Source organism: Hordeum vulgare, chromosome 6H (assembly GCF_904849725.1).
Source record: "Hordeum vulgare subsp. vulgare chromosome 6H, MorexV3_pseudomolecules_assembly, whole genome shotgun sequence".
Taxonomy (NCBI): Eukaryota; Viridiplantae; Streptophyta; class Magnoliopsida; order Poales; family Poaceae; genus Hordeum; species Hordeum vulgare.
Window position 1 is genome coordinate 236,884,837 of NC_058523.1, and position 16,878 is coordinate 236,901,714.

A 16,878-nucleotide genomic window follows, 5' to 3' on the forward strand; every position below is an offset into this window, starting at 1 on the left:
TCGCCCCTCGTGGACTGGGCCTGGAGGGGCGACACGTAATCTTTTCTATTATCTTCTCTTTATTCTTTTCTATTTTTTATTTGCTAACATTTGTGTTGATTTGGAAATAAATCCAAATCATTTTGCAAAATCCTTAAATATTTTTATGTGACATAAATATAGATGTCCAAAACCACATAATAGTTTCAGTATTTATAAAGCTATATTTTATATATAGAAAATATAATTCCATTTAAAATAGTTGTCTGATTAATTCAAAAATCCAATATAAAAAGTTTATGTGATCCAAAATATTGGTTGACATTTTTATTTCAGTCCAATATTTTATTGGAAAATCAGGGACATTTCCTTGAATCAATTTGAAGCAATATTTATGTTGCTTGTTTGACAAAAATTTAAATGATGAGGCTTGATCACTCCTTATTTCATTTCCAAACGAAAGAAAAAAATAGGAATGCATGCATGAGATGCAATGACAAACAATTCTAGGTCTGGGGCTGTGACAACTCACCCCCACTAAACAAGAATCTCGTCCCGAGATTCAGGCGTAGTCGGGAGGAGGAAGAGGGGACACTAAACTATCACAATCTTCACGATCCATTTGCTCCTCTCAAGGACGTTGATTCATCGCACCATGTTGATCTTGACATCTTTGTCCTTGAGGTGTTCATCTAGCTTGACGACAAAAGAACAGAGAGACTACATAAGATTGGATCTCCTCGAGGATCGAGCAACTCAAGATCAACTCATAGAATGAGACGTAGGAACATCCCTTGAGCTGAGGCATAACACACATAACACGGACGAGGAAATGAGACATATGACAGATGTTCAATTGGTAGGCAACAAATCCAGGCTTAAAACAGATGGTGGCGAGGTTTCAAAGTAGCGAGGATTAAGTTGCCCTTCATACCACAACAGGGCACCTTAGGAAGGTGACTCATAGAGTTATTCCCTTAAGTGGCAAAAAGAATTACTTTTGATCCTAAGATCATTGAAACTCTTCATACCAGGGTAAGGCAATTCACAAATGATTGTTGGAGGAATTTGAAAGAATGACATACTCAGTTGGAAAGAAACTGGAGTTATAGAACAACTCGGCGAACGGAAGGCACATTCCAAGAATTACCGAGGATATAACCTAGTGTCTGAGCGTGCTCTCAAGAACTTGAGCATTTCCATATTCATCAAGGTTTACCAACATCCGTGGCAAAGATCCTGGTGACACAACATACTACCATGATGAACAGTGGTGGAGGATGAAGATGCAAAGGAAGACAACACTTCCTCAGATTTCACCTTAGCTGTGCCAAGGGAATGAAATCTGGTTGATCGACCGAGAGACATTTAGCACCGTGCTTCTAATGTTCTCCTTAATGTACTAGCACAACCCAATTATAGATAATGCTTGATATCTAGCGCATCAAGTATAGGTCGGACTTCGGGACTCAAAAGGTCCATGAGGAAGAACTTCTGTAATAAGTCATACATAGTCCTCACGGGGAGATGGCTAAGGTTGCTCATACAAGATATTATAATATTATGTCTTCCGGCTAGGTGTGTTAGCCATTACATCACTTTACTGGGTTACATAGAGACCAATATTATAATTCTTGGGAAAAGTTCCAACCATTATAACTGCCTGAGATTCAGCTCCGGTTGGTGACGCGATGCTTCAGACTCAACATGTGTGAAAAGAAAGTTTGCAACACAAATCGACGAGATAACATTGCGAGATTCTCAGAAGATGAACTATGGAAGACAACTCCAGAACATGAGCTGGATTGCAAGACACATGTGAACACACTGCCCAAGACAATGATGACCACATGAAAAATCTTATAACAAAACACTACCGAGTTCTGATTGGGAAACCATCATTGCGGATATTGAAGCCATGTGCAACTCCGTCTGGGCCCTTCGGGAATGACACCTAACTTCTTTTCCTTGAACAAATCAATCAGTGGCTTGGTGTGCTAGGAGATACATATGGAATGGAGGTAGCTAATCTCTTAGACCATAGAATACTTCGCACGTGCATGACTGACTTGAGATGATTCCAAAGAAAACAAATTAACTTTTCTCGAATTCATGGCGACAACTTGCGTCAGATGCACATGAATTAGAGGAAGTCACTTCTTACACCTAACATATACCTCGTGCACGAGACACGAAGACAATGTCTACAAGGTTTCCAGCACTAGCTTAATGTCCAACATAGATCATGGAACAAATGAGAATGTTGCCCATGGGTCAACAACAATTCATCAAGATACCCATATAAATGGATTTCCACAGCTATGTGAGCAAGATAATAGCATTGGTCAGATCAAAGAATACAATAGTGTCGGCTCAAGGAAATCCATGAGTAAGTCACCGTTACTATAATCTTTGGTTTTGAGTTTAATTTGACAATAGCCCATGATCAAATCAAAATTGAACAAGATAATATATGCAAAAATTGATCACACGAATCAACCGATGAATATATCATCTTTCTTCAGACTCACATAACAGGAAAAATATCCTTTTTAAATGAGCTAAGTTTAGGTGAAGCTTTTATCTTCCAACTCTCCAAGTTGTTGTTTAGCTTAACCAACTAGCTCGGGGAATCCAATACGGATTCTTGGAGAAGGGGTTGATTTATAGAAAAACCAACTTGATCACGAGGTCTATCATAACAGTCAGGAAACAACCTGGTAATACTTCCGAGAAGATATTCGGAAAATCACGAACCACCGGTATGTTATTAAGCTCGGGAACAATCTCGCTTTTCAGGGCAAGATGATGTGTTCAATATAGCGAGGGATTGACACAATCCTAACCCATCAATCGAAAAGTGCACCATGAAACATGGACTAGGTAGCACGCTCAATCTTAGGATGACGATTAAATCACTATCACCATAAGAGTGAATTTATTGTCCATTAACTACTAAACAATGGCATTGCTAGGAGTATTGATTTCACACATCATGGTTCACTTGTCGATATTCCGGTTACAACCAACAGGAAAACCGAGGGATGAACAATGATAGCGAGAAGTATCACTATATCAAGAGCTCATAAGAGATGGTGCAATTCTCATAACACTCTTGAACAAAAGAGGGTAATACTCCAAGATAGAACAGAACAAAAGCCGGTTTAGCATTTCGATCTGCGGAACACAACTACTTTGACCCAATCCAAGAAATGGATGAGGTACTGGAGTTTGCTTCTCCTAGTCATTCGAGAATAGAACAACTTGACAGACCACGAAATAAAAGACATTAATGACACGAATGCACAACTATTCTTGACTATCCTCTCATGGATGAAGGTCAGAATACAACTAGATAGGGCCAACTCAAGAGCACATGGTTTCTTGAGTTGTGGATGCATGGATTAGCATGTCGAACGGGTTCAACATAATTCTTCCAGATAATCCATGCAGAAGGCCGAAGTAGGCAGAATCACAATATGGAGTAGACAACTCATCACGAGCACTCTTGTTATGATCTTTAGTTCACGGAGAATTTCTGCCAAAGATGATTCATGGTGTTGGAAAAATGATATACCATGAACCTTGGGAGCTACAACAAGGTTACTAATCATTCCAAAGGAACTAGCAACACTGTCATCAGAGATGAGCAGAATGATCCTTGGATTCAATGACCCAGAATAGAATACCTAAAAACTAAATAACATCACGAGATGTTTTTCTAAAATGATGGCCAGAATTATCACACCGAAAACCAAAACACATCTAGACTATTGGGTAGCTCTCGAGGTGACATGTTTTCCTAGCACTTCAACAAAATGTCGAGGTAATAGAATACCTCAACACAATTATTAGTGTGCTTTGTCGGGCCAAAAGACATTGGGAAAAGAGGAAGGAATTTGCAATCGCGTCAGACAATTTGGGAACTTTGGAAAACTCGGACAACATAACGACTGTACGGGCATGAAATATGAGGCAACCTGTAAGAAACTGACAACATAACAATGAATTCTTACGAAGACACTGATCCAGGAAGACAACAAGTTTTCTATAAGTCTCCAACATAGTAATTCGTCATCCTAATGAATAGATGAGAAAGCCTAATTCTTAAACCCCGTAGAATAAAGAAGAGGGTGACTCGGAATAAGAATGACACAAGGAAAGGAGTAAAAGAGCCTTACGTTCCCTTCCACAAACAATTCCCTTATATAACTAAAGAGTTGCTAGACTCAACATCGACCAGTTTGGCTTGGTTATCCTACATGCAGTCAAGCTTTGATACCAAAGCTGTCAGGACTCCGATCCTAGGTCATAAGAACCCAACCTGTAACACATCACATCACTTTGCGGCCTCACGCACGATAAACTCCATGGCCGCCACCTTACCTTGGCCGGGACCGTTTGCGTCTTTTGGCTCATGTATATGAATGTGTCGCTAGCGTTCAAACGGAAAGAACCCGGGTCGACATGACTAGTTATAAACCCAAGCGGTACATCCGTACAGGGACATGCATACATAACCCAGCAAAGCAGGTGTCGGTCATCAGCGTGTGTAGACGAGCCGTAGCAAGCTACAAGGGCTCCATTACATTGCATGACATTTCCCCGAGGGGACAGACACAGCAGCAAAGAAGGATACATGCCGGTCAATCAATGTGTTCCGAGCAGTAGCATGCTACGAAGGCCCGATGAAAACACAAAGAGGCATTTCCCTGTAAAGAGTACTACTAAAGGAAAACAACTAGGTGTTGAATCCCACACATATAATGCATTTCAAACATACACACATTATGCACGATATGTGTAGATACAACATGGCATCACAACATAACTCTATGACTCAAGCATTTATTAAAGACTCATAAGAGTCAACATAGTATGATATTACAAACAGGGGTCACATGACCCGGCACTCAAGTCATACAAGCATCAAGCGGATGCAAAACATGTTTGGGTACAGACATCTACTAAAAGTGGCTGGAAGAGCCTGAAAAGCTACTACGACCCTACCAAAGGAGCCAGACCTTTGTCCGGGATTCCCAAACTATTCCGGTCAACATCGAACACATCGCGTAGAACTTTTTAATGAGTCTAAGTCTTCTATGCAAAAGCATAAATAAAGCAACCGTGAGTACAAAGGTACTCAGCAAGTCTTACATCAGAACTATCTACATATGCATCATGTTTCAATGAAAGGATTGTGGGGTTTGATTGCAGCAAGCCAGCTTTGACTCTTGGGTAACCTGTACTACGACTACAAGTTCTTTCTTTGAGGTGGGATAGCGCACACGAGTCCACATATTCACCAATTCAATACACCACTATGGATCCACTCTCGTCTCCCTACGAGAAGGCCTTCCATAGCACTCACACTTATCTTGCATGTTTTAGAGTATCCATTTAAATTGTCTATGTACCACGTAATGTTTCCAAGTAGTCCATATCCGAGGACGCGGCTATTCGAACATATTGAATCACCCTGCAGGGGTATACTTCTTCACACATGCTCCCACCACTTAGCACCATATGCACGTCATGCATCTCGGCAACCTTCAAGAGGAAGCACTGGCGTGGGTGTCTGCCATGACCGTTAACCACACAAGACCCTAGTCCAGGTTTATCGCCTAGTTGAGACTGAACCTGCAAGGAAGTCCGGCCGAGGTTTCCTCTACGGCCCCAAACGATGTGCGCAGGGTTCCCATGCCCACCATCCGGGTACCACTTGGTACACCGTGCCACTGTGTATCTACCGCAGAGAAGCCTACCACGTCGGGCAGAGCTAAACACGGCCGCCAACACTTTTCCTACAAACACCAGAAACTAATTGCAATTCCTGGACAGGGATCTAGGCAATTAATAAGCCGAGCGGGGTCATATTTCAGGGCCCAATGCATGGTAGTATCTTGTCTTGGATAACATACACAGAACTCAGTTCTTAAGGACGGTCCCAATGAGACAACCAACCATGTACTCCTACATGGCCTCTCATCGCTACCTTTACCAAATCAGATTCACACCTTTACTCTCACATTATAACACATGAACACAACCATTCCGATACATCATTTAGATGGATCAGACCCGACACGACTCTAAGCATAGCAGGCATTGTAAACAAGCATGGATGAGTAAGAACAACAAGGCTCAAGAAGTTGCTACTCATGCTAAGTGGTTTCAACTATTTACTGTGACAAAATCAGGTCATGCAAAGGAATGGGTTCAACTACCGATAACATGTACAGTTGAATTGTGTTTGTCCTAATGAAGTAAAAGAGAGCAGGAGCGAGAGAGTGGGTTTATATCAATATGCTCAAGGGGGGTTTGCTTGCCTGACAAGTCTGAAGATAGCAATGAGTCTTCACTAATGTCAATGATCACATCGTCAGAAACATCGTTTACCGAGGGGGAACAACACCGACAAACAAGAAAGCACAACAATTACTTCACGGAAATGCAACACTATGATGCATGCTCAAGACATGAAATGGAAGGTGGCAGGGCTAATGTGGCTATCATTTCTTAAGTTGAAGTTAGTTTAAATTAGGATTCAAACATCACTTCAACAAGGTATTTTCCGGATACCTTTTTAATTGATTCGACCTGATGCTCATAACAAATTGTTCCAACATGCATGGAGTTAGTATTTTGAGGTACTGATTTGCATTGACCAATGTTTGGTCATAACAATTGAAGTGGAATTCAAATAAGTATCAATTTCCATCTCCAGACTAAATATGAAATTTATCCTATTCACCATTCTGCCTATTTGGTGATGTTAACTTTTTCAAACATGCATGAAAATTCCATAATCAGATTCTTTGGATTTTTGTGATCCTTTTTCATATATAAATTATTTCCATTGGACTTACAGATTATTTTCTATGATTTCTAGAAGTTTTATGCATTTTCTCGAATTATTTCATAATCAGAAAATACTATTATTGCATCAGCACTGACGTCAGCACGTCAACTGGCCGGCCAGGTCAAACCTGACAGCCAGGGCCCACTAGTCAGTGACAGTTTAATTTTTATCTTTTATTCCTAATTAGGGTCTGGGCCCACTATTAGTGAGTCATTAGATTAGCTAACCTATTTATTTAATTTTTGAGATTAAGTAAACTTAATAGGGGCTAGGCCCCACCTGTCTGTGACCCTAGGAGGTCAAACCCCTGGTCGACAGGGTCAGACCCACCGGTGGCTCGATGCCGGCGAGGTCCGAGGCGGCGGAGGCATGCCAGATTTGCCTAGATGGCACAACAGGGGCCAGAATCAAGCGCTGAGAGCACTGGGGCGTAGCCCAGGCTCGCGCGAATCCGATGGGGCACATGGAGGGACATGAGATCACCGGAATGATGGCCGACGACGAGCTTAAGCGGCGGCGGGGTTCGGCCGTGGTGGGGCTAGCGCTTGGGACGCGGAACGGGATAGGGAGATGGGGGAAAATGGTCAGCGGCTCACGGTGATTCGAACGGAGTCGGCGGCAAGGTCGGAGGTGCATCGGAGCTAGCGAGTCGACGACGGTATCCCACTGCCGAGGGGGACGACGGCGATGGCGGCATCAGGGGGCTCCGGCCTCGATTCCTTCAGTGGGGAGGTGTGGCTCGTCGTTGCGGAGTCGAAGGACAGGTCGGGGTAGCCTAGTAGGGCCGAAGGGGGCGGTGGAGAGCTTGAGCCCGAGCTCGTCAATGGCGGGAGGAAGAAGAGAGAAGAGAATGGGAGGAAGAAGATGAGGCAGAGGGGTCGGGGGCGGCTCAGCGGCGCGAAGATAAGGGAGAGGAGGGCGACGAGGCAGGCACGCAGGGAGGAGGTGGAAGCAGGATGTGGCGAGGCTCGACGGCCAGCTCGCCACGGCTCTGCCCGTCCTCCTGGCAGAGGAGGAAGATGACCTCCTCGCCCTGGTGGACTCGGCCTCGAGGGGCGACAGGTAAGCTTTTCTATTATCTTCTCTTTATTCTTTTCTGTTTTCTATTTGCTAACATTTGTGTTGATTTGAAAATAAATCCTAATCATTTTGCAAAATCCTTATAATATTTTTATGTGACATAAATATAAATGTCCAAAACCACATAATAGTTTCAGTATTTATAAAGCTATATTTTATATATAGAAAATATAATTCCATTTAAAATAGTTGTTTGATTAATTCAAAAATCCAATATAAAAAGTTTCTGTGATCTAAAATATTGGTTGACATTTTTAATTCAGCCAATATTTTATTGGAAAATCAGGGACATTTCCTTGAATCAATTTGAAGCAATATTTATGTTGCTTGTTTGACAAAAAATAAAATGATGAGGCTTGATCACTCCTTATTTCATTTCCAAAAGAAAAAAAATAGGAATGCATGCATGAGATGCAATGACAAACAATTCTAGGTCTGGGTTTGTGACAAATAATATATGAAGTGATAATAATTCTTCTTAGTGAGACACAGTAAAAAGAGATTGGCTTTCGAGGCTCAAGTCTTCTTCAGTGAAGCGGGTATGATAACCCATGGTTTATGATAGCTTTTTGTATGCCAACTCTCAAGTGACTTGCCAATGTTTTAACCGTGCTAGTTCAGGGTCCACAGTGGATTGACTAGTCAAGAGTACAAGGAGTCACCTGATCGGAGTCGCATCAAACATACAGGCAGGTTTAACCATTTTGTGGTGTCTTTGCCGGATCAAGAGGGTGAGAAAGCTAAACTCGATGAGTTGGAAGCCCCCAAGTGACCTATGATCAATAGAAAAGCCTAGCATAGGATATACATGAGACAATGCTTCTACAACAAAACATCCAGAGTTCGGATAAGCCGGCTTTATTCCATTGATCATGATGATTTGTTTGGACCAGTAGCCCCCATGTAACATGTTTTGAAATAATAAATACTCATGCTTAACTTGTAGGCTGAAAATTCGAGGATGTCGGCTTTATTATGTTCAAAACTATAAAAGTATGTACAAAAGTTGGGGGAGGTATAGAAAATAATGAGCCGGTGGCTCTATGTATAATAAGGCTGCAGGTGAGCAATGTTCCAGGGCCGGGTCGTCTCTGCTTTAGTGGTGTTTTTACTCGGTCATAGATCGATGAAGTAATACGAACCATTGTTGAGGTTCTTTTTGATGACAAAAGGGCCTTTCTAGAGCGGTGAAAGTTTGTGCATCCCTGTTTGATCTTGAATCAGGCGAAGCACTAAGTCACCTTCTCGGTAGGTGCGTATTTTAACCCTATGGCTATGATAGCGACGTAGGTCTTGTTGATATATGGCTGATTTGGTTGCTCCTAAGTCTAACTCTTCCTCCAAAGCATCCAAGTAATCTTGTCGTGCTTGTTCATTGTCATCCTCAACATAAGCGGCAACGCGAGGAGAGCCATGATGGATATCACTCGGTAATACTGCCTTAGCACCATAAACCAGAAAGAAAGGCGTGTATCCAGTGGACCCGTTTGGAGTCATTCTGATGCTCTAGAGTACCAAGGGGAGTTCCTCAACCCAACAACCCAATGTACGTTTCAACAGAACGATGAGCTGGGGTTTGATCCCTCTCAAAATCTCCTTATTTTCTCTTTCAACCTGCCCATTAGATTGCGGACGTGCTACTGCCGTCAGGTCAAGCCGGATATGATCTTTCCGACCAAATTGCTCCATAGCTCATTTGGATAAGTTGGTGCCATTGTCTGTGATAATTCTATGAGGATAGCCAAAATGGTAGATCAACTTCTTCAAGAACTTGATCGTTGTTTCCGCATCGCAATTGCTAACAGGTTCTGCCTCAACCCATTTATGAATTTATCAACCACCACCAATAGGTGGGTCTTTTTATTCGAAGACATTTTGAATGGACCAACCATATCAATCCCCCAGACTACAAATGGGCATGTAATTGGGATCATGCAGAACTCTAGAGCCGGCACATGGGCATGTCGAGCAAACTTTTGGCATCCATCGCACTTTTGGCACCCGCGTGGATTTCATTGAAAATTTCTTGCCATTCCTTGGGGGATACACAACGATGAAACACACTAGTGCTGCTCCGCTGATGTAACTCGCTCTTGATCATAGTCATAGACTGGGATCACCAAACTATTTGGTGGTCCTCGACTTCCTCAGTCGGGAGCTCACCTCGAGTGAGATAAGCCAAATATGGTACCGTCTAGTCAGGGGTAGCAGGAAGAGCCGCCACCAGTTGTGATTCTGGGTCAGGAATAGATATATTCTCTTCACACGGTAATTTCACTGAAGGGTTGTGAAGGATATCCAAAAAGACAATGGGAGGAACGGGCTTCCACTGAGAACCAAGTTGTGACAAAGCATCTGCCACCTCATTGAGCCGACGATCTATGTAATCGACTTGATAGCCATGAAAATAGCCCGCCACATCACTAACTGCTCGCTGATAAGCCACCATCAAGGGATATTTAGAATCCCATGTCCTTGAAACTTGTTGTGCCACCAAATCTGAGTCGCCCAAGCACCTGACCTAGATGAGGTTCATTTCTTTAGCCATCCTTAGCCCGTGTAAAAGGTCCTCATACTCAGCTGCATTGTTAGTACAGGGAAACATGAACAATAAAACATAACATAATATTTCACCTCGTGGAGAAGTTAACACGAACCCAACCCCAGATCCTTCTAGTTGCTTGAACCCATAAAAATGCAAGGTCCAATACGGGTCATCTCATATGTCTTCTGGAATTTTAGCTATGTCCAGTCATTGATGAAATCTACCAATGCTTGGGACTTAATGGTTGTTCGGGGCACATATATCACTTGATGTGGGTCGATCTCGATTGCCCATTTAACAATTCAACAAGTGGCCTCTCAATTTTCTATGATATCACCAAGGGGTGCTCAATAGACTATAGTAATTGGATGTTCCTAAAAGTAGAGCTTTAACTTCCAGCTTGCCATAAATGCTCCAAAGACCAATTTGTGCCAATGTGGATATTGTTGCTTGGATAAGGTCAAGACTTCACTTATGAAATAGGCTGGCCGCTGAACCAGATATTCCTTTCCTGCCTCCTTCCACTCAACAAGAACCGCAACACTTACCGCCTTTGAATTGGCGGCAATATACAAGAGCATGGGCTCTTTGTTGGTTGGGGCGTCTAAAACGGGCGGCTCAACTAGTTATTTCTTGAGGGCTTCAAAAGCTTCATTAGACGCATCAGTCCAAACAAAATTGTTCGTCTTTTTCAGCAACTAATAGAGAGGGATTGCCTTCTCCCACAGGCGGCTTATTAACCGGCTCAATGATATGATGTGGCCCGCTAGGCGTTGGACCTGGTTTATATTAGCCGGCTTACCGAGTGAAGTCACTGCCTTGATCTTGTCAGGGTTGGCCTCAATGCCTCGTTCAGAGATGAGGAAGTCTAGCAGCTTACCCACGGGGACCCCAAAAAGACACTTTGTCGAGTTAAGTTTCATCTCGTACACTCGAAGGTTATCAAATGTCTCCCTGAGATCGTCCAAGAGTGTCTCCTTCTTTCGAGATTTTACCATGATGTCATCAAGATAAGCGTGAACATCGCGCCAGATCTGTGAGTGAAGGTAATTCTACACACATCGCTGATAAGTCGCCCCTCCGCTCTTAAGCCCGAAAGGGATAGAGACATAGAAGAAGGCACCAAAAGGGGTTATGAAAGTCATGTTCTCCTGATCGTCCTTGGCCATTTTGATCTGCTGATAGCCTGAGTATGCTTCCGGGAAGCATAAGTCCTTGCAACCCGCCGTAGAGTCAATGATCTGGTTGATACGTGGGAGAGAAAAAGGATCTTTGGATAAGCTTTGTTGAGATCCGTGTAATTAACAAACATGTGGCATGTGTCATTCTTCTTCAAGACAAGCACCGAATTAGCGAGCCATTCAGGGTGAAAAACTTCAATGATAAACCCGGCAGCTAGGAGACGGGCTACCTCTTTTCCAATAGCCTTGCATCTCTCTTTGTTAAAGCGAAAGAAGTATTGTCGTACTAGTTTCAGCTTTGGATCCACATTAAGATGGTGCTCAATGAGTTCCCTCGGTACTCCAGGCATGTCACAAGGCTTCCATGCAAAGATGTCCCGATTCTCATGGATGAAGTCGATGAGCATGCTTTCCTATTTGGGATCCAGATCGGTTCCAATAGTGATCTTCTTGGATGAGTTGCCTAGAACAAAGTCAACCTCCTTGGTATCTTCGGCTCGCTTGAACTTGAGAGGTTCTTCGGACTCAGTAGTTGGATTCTTGAGAGGACTTATGTTAGTCGGGTCAACATTAGCCGTGTAAAACTTTAGATCCTCGACGATGCAGGTCGACTCAACGTAGGTTGCGTGCCCTTCCTCACACTGCTGAGCCGTCTTCCTGAAACCTCTCACCGTTATAGTGCCATTGGGACCCAGCATCTTGAGCTTGAGGTAGACGTACCAGGGGCGAGCCATGAAGCGCACATAAGCTGGCCTTCCGAAGAGAGCGTGATAAGGGCTCTGTATCTTCACCACTTCAAAGGTTAAAGGATCAACCGTGTAGATATACTCATCATCGAAGGCCATGTCAAGCTTAATCCGCCCAACTGGGTATGCTGACTTCCCCGGGACGATGCCATGAAAAAGGTGGTTGAAGTTTCCAAGCTGCTGTCGAGGAGGTTCATCCACCGAAAGGTGTCATAATACAATATGTTGATGTTGCCCCCTCCATCCATGAGGACCTTTGTGAAGGTATAAACACCCACGTGGGGTGCTACCACCAAGGCGAGGTCTCCAGGGTTGTCAACATGGGGGGTGATCCTCTCGGATCCAGGTGATCGGCTCCTCAGATCAACGGAGATACTCTGGAATCACAAGCTCAGCAATGCTGATAGCTCTCTTTCTGACCTTACTGTCTCGCTTGTCAGCATTGGTGGTGAAGACATGGTACTGACCACTACTTGGCTCCTTCAGATCCCTAGATGAGCCGCCAGGGGCATACTCACTTGGACGCCCCCCTTGGCGGTTCTCGAGAACCTGGTTCTGGAAATCCTGCATGATATAGCAGTTTTCCCATGAATGATTGGTCGGCTACCCCTAAGTTTCATGCTTAGGATGTAGTTGCACGTCTTCTTGGCCTGATAAATTTTTCGAGGACGATCGCTCTGATGCTGGTTTTTGAAACTCAGATTGGTACTGACCATAGATTCTGACCCGCCTTCGGGCCACTTCCGCTTGTTGTTGTCGCTTTTTTCCTTCAGTGTTCCCACCTCTGAGAGGACAAACTAATATGGTGTTCTCCATGAAGGCCGGCTCGACGATGTTGGTGCAGATGTATGGCTCGGGTATCATTTCATTGCTCTTGCCGATGAAGATGTGGATCCTGCCGAAGGGGACCCGATACCCAAACTCGATTGAGTGGGCGTCGGGACCCTAGCTTGAATCGTTGATGTAGAGCTTGACGCGATGACTGTTGGTAGTACGATGTGCCACATAGCTCTCGAACCCTTTAAGAGCGCCTTCCCAGAACTCAACTCCACTGCGCGACAACCCCATGATGGGTGCCAACTGTCGTGGTTTTGTCACGACAGATGTTGTCATCGGAGAACTAAGTGTGACGCCATCGCTGCTGTGTGGCAACTCGAAGGGGTTGATCGGGAACGAGAGACGGATTTACCTAGGTTCGGCCCCTCCAATGGAGGTAAAAGCCCGTGTCCTGCTTTGGTATCTATATTGATGGTGATCTCGATTACAAGGGTGCGGAATAGCTAACCTAGCTTTCGAGAGTTTCTTATCTATTTATTGACTTGAGGGGCTCCCCTTTATATACAGGCCGCGGCCCTCGGGTTTACAAGAGTCCGAGTCATATTATTTCTCGTGATCTATTACAATTCTAGCTTATCTTGTTTCCCAAGTTAGGAAGGCTTCTAGCGTCTCCCATCTCGTGGGCCTTGGGTCGTCATGTTCAGGTACTGGGCCACTGGGCGGCTTACTTGACAAGTCTTCTTGCTTGCCTCTCTCATCTCTACGTCCCATCGAGCATATGCGTCTTAAGCCTCCTACGGTCTAACCCTGCCCAAACGGCAGGTTATACCGGAGGGTCATATCCCCGACAACTACAGTACATCTCCGCCCACAATATCCATGAACTTTTTGAGTACCTCATGTACTCATCCCTTGTATACTTTCCTATTTAGACGCTGAATATTTGCAGGAGATGCCGGATGAACCCAACAGTACCGAGGAGTACTTCTACGAGGAACCCGATCTTTTCGTAGTAGCCAACTACGCCATCACCTATGGTGCCGATAGAGAAAATTGTATGTGAGTCCATAATTTTTTATATATATTGAAAATACCTTCATATTTGTATGTATGAAAGATATACTAAAAAATAATACATACTAACTAAAAGGTAGGATATATACTACTCAAATACTCTTATAGACTACATAGTACAATATATACTCTTGGTTTTGATAATTACTACATACAACATACAAAACTCACGTTAGGGTAACTACCGAGGGTGAAGAATACTCTTATTTCATCGCTACAGCAAATTGTCTCGTCCCGTTAATTTTGTCCTTAGTCTGAAGTGAAAAAAGAAGGTAAGAAATGTACATCATCAAAATATATATTTTATGTGATATAAAGTTACGAACATAAAAACACATTACAAACTATACATATAAACGTAAATTTTGTGGTCTTATGACTCATATCTTACCTTTTATGCGTAATTCTATGTAGCGAGTCAATATGAATGTAACTATTGTATATCAAACATAATTATTTTATGAAACGTTTGTAAACTTACCGCGGGTGCAAAATAACAAGATGAATAATGTTACTATATACCTGAAATCTTATTAGTACATGCACACTATTTGGGGTTGCGAGCGGCCGCTCTATGTAGACATGCATATGTGTAATTTTTGTTTGGTAGTGCATGTATCTTTTGACATTTATTACATTCACACCGGTCGCATCAGTTGGAAAAACAAATCACACAATCCATTTATTTTGGTTTTCAAATTTAAAAAAGCCATATCTTCCAAACAGTGCGTCGGAATTCATATCCGTCTTCATTAGGGTAGTGAAAAATCAACTACTAGGCAATTGGCCTGGGTAGCACATGAATCTGCACATCTAACTAGAAGGAGGTAGTTTAAGGGTGGAGGTGCCATCACTGAAAACTACACATCTATGGGGTAGGCAGAAAGTTGCCCTCCCAATGTTCAGTAGTTGCACATTGACTCGCACGCAATTGAACAAAACAAAGAGTAAAATGCACAATTTTTTGTTGAAACATACCCATACGGGATCTAGTTTTGAAGAGAACATCGCAAGGGTTCAACGATGAATACATACCATAATTTTGATGAGGGGTTTGAATGTTATGGGTTTTTCAAAATCTGAAAGCTAAAATTAAGTGCGTTCACAATTGTTCATGTGGGTGGTTTGCATTTACTTTTTACGTTTTATGTTCATACATGTTCACTTTTCCTAATATGGATTTAAGGGACAAACTATTTCTATTTATAGATTATTAGGTGGAAACAATATTTATTTATCTAGATTAAAGACCAAAAAATTCGTTTTCCGCTCGGCTGCTCCGAAGCGCTAGGGGTTAGTTGGCCGCTCCCTAGAACACCCTTAGAGCATCCCCAACAGCCGTGCCACCGTCACGCGCGCTAAAAACATTTTCCAGCGCCGAAATAGCGGCTTTTAGCATGCTAGAGAGCGATGGCTCCAACGGCCAAAGCAAAATATAGCGCGCGTGAGCCGCTCCAGCAGGCGCGCTAAACTACAACGCGCGTGAGCAGCCGACGCTTGCAACATATTCATTTTTTGGAAATAAAGTGATATTTGAAACATCAAAACAAGACATAGTATAGTTTAAATCACTCAACCAAGTTCATGATGACATACAAAGTTCAAAGACATGACACATCACATCTCATCATCCACCCAAGTTCGAAATCACCCAACCTAATTCATGACATAAAAAATCACACAAACAAATGGCACATCAACAATCATGCCGCATCCCCCTCATCTTCGTCCACCACTTCCTCCAATTCTTCTTCCTCGTCCGATGATGTTTCTTCCTCCTCTTCTTCATCGTCGTGCGCTGCATCATCATGGGGAGCTCGGAAGGTGTTGGCAAGATCTTGAACGGCATCATGCAAACGTACGTGAGACACATCGGAAGACATGTGTCCACCCATGTCACCCGGAGGTGCTCCCATGCCTCCCATGTCACCCGGAGGTGCTCCCATGAGAGATGCAAAACTCATGCCTCCCATGCCTCTCATGGTAGCCCCGAAGCCACCCATGCCTCCCATGGCACCCATGCCTCCCATGCCTCCCATGCCTCCCATGCCTCCCATGCCACCCATGTCTCGCATGGTAGCTCCGAAGCCACCCATGCCTCCCATGCCTCTTTTTTGGATCAAGACTTCTTCACGAGCAAGATTGACGTACTCCTTTTGCTTCTCAACTAGGGTAGATGTGTCCATATAGATCAATAATTTCTCCCATTCCAACGATCTAGTTCACTATTCCATGGCCAATTTCTTCTCCTTTAATGCCACCTTCCTCTCCTCGGCCTCCACCCTCCTCTCCTCATACGCCAACCTCCTAATCTCGGCTGTCACATCTTGGTTCCTTGCCATCTTACTCACCTCCTTAGCTTCCTTCCTAGCGTTCACAATAGCTTACATAGCAATTGATATCTCATCATCTCCTTTCCTCTTCTTCTTTTCTTTTGCGTCTTTCTTGCCTCCATTTGGTCTTTTTGGCTTGGAGTAGGAAACTGAGTTTGGTGTAGGCCTTCTCTGGCTGTCATCAGTTGATGCATGCGCCTCATCATCATCCAAATCAATACTTCTCTTGTGTTTGTTGGTCTCCTCGTTGACACCTTCACGTGGCTTCCATTTCTCATCATCCTTCAACTCCTGATAGCAA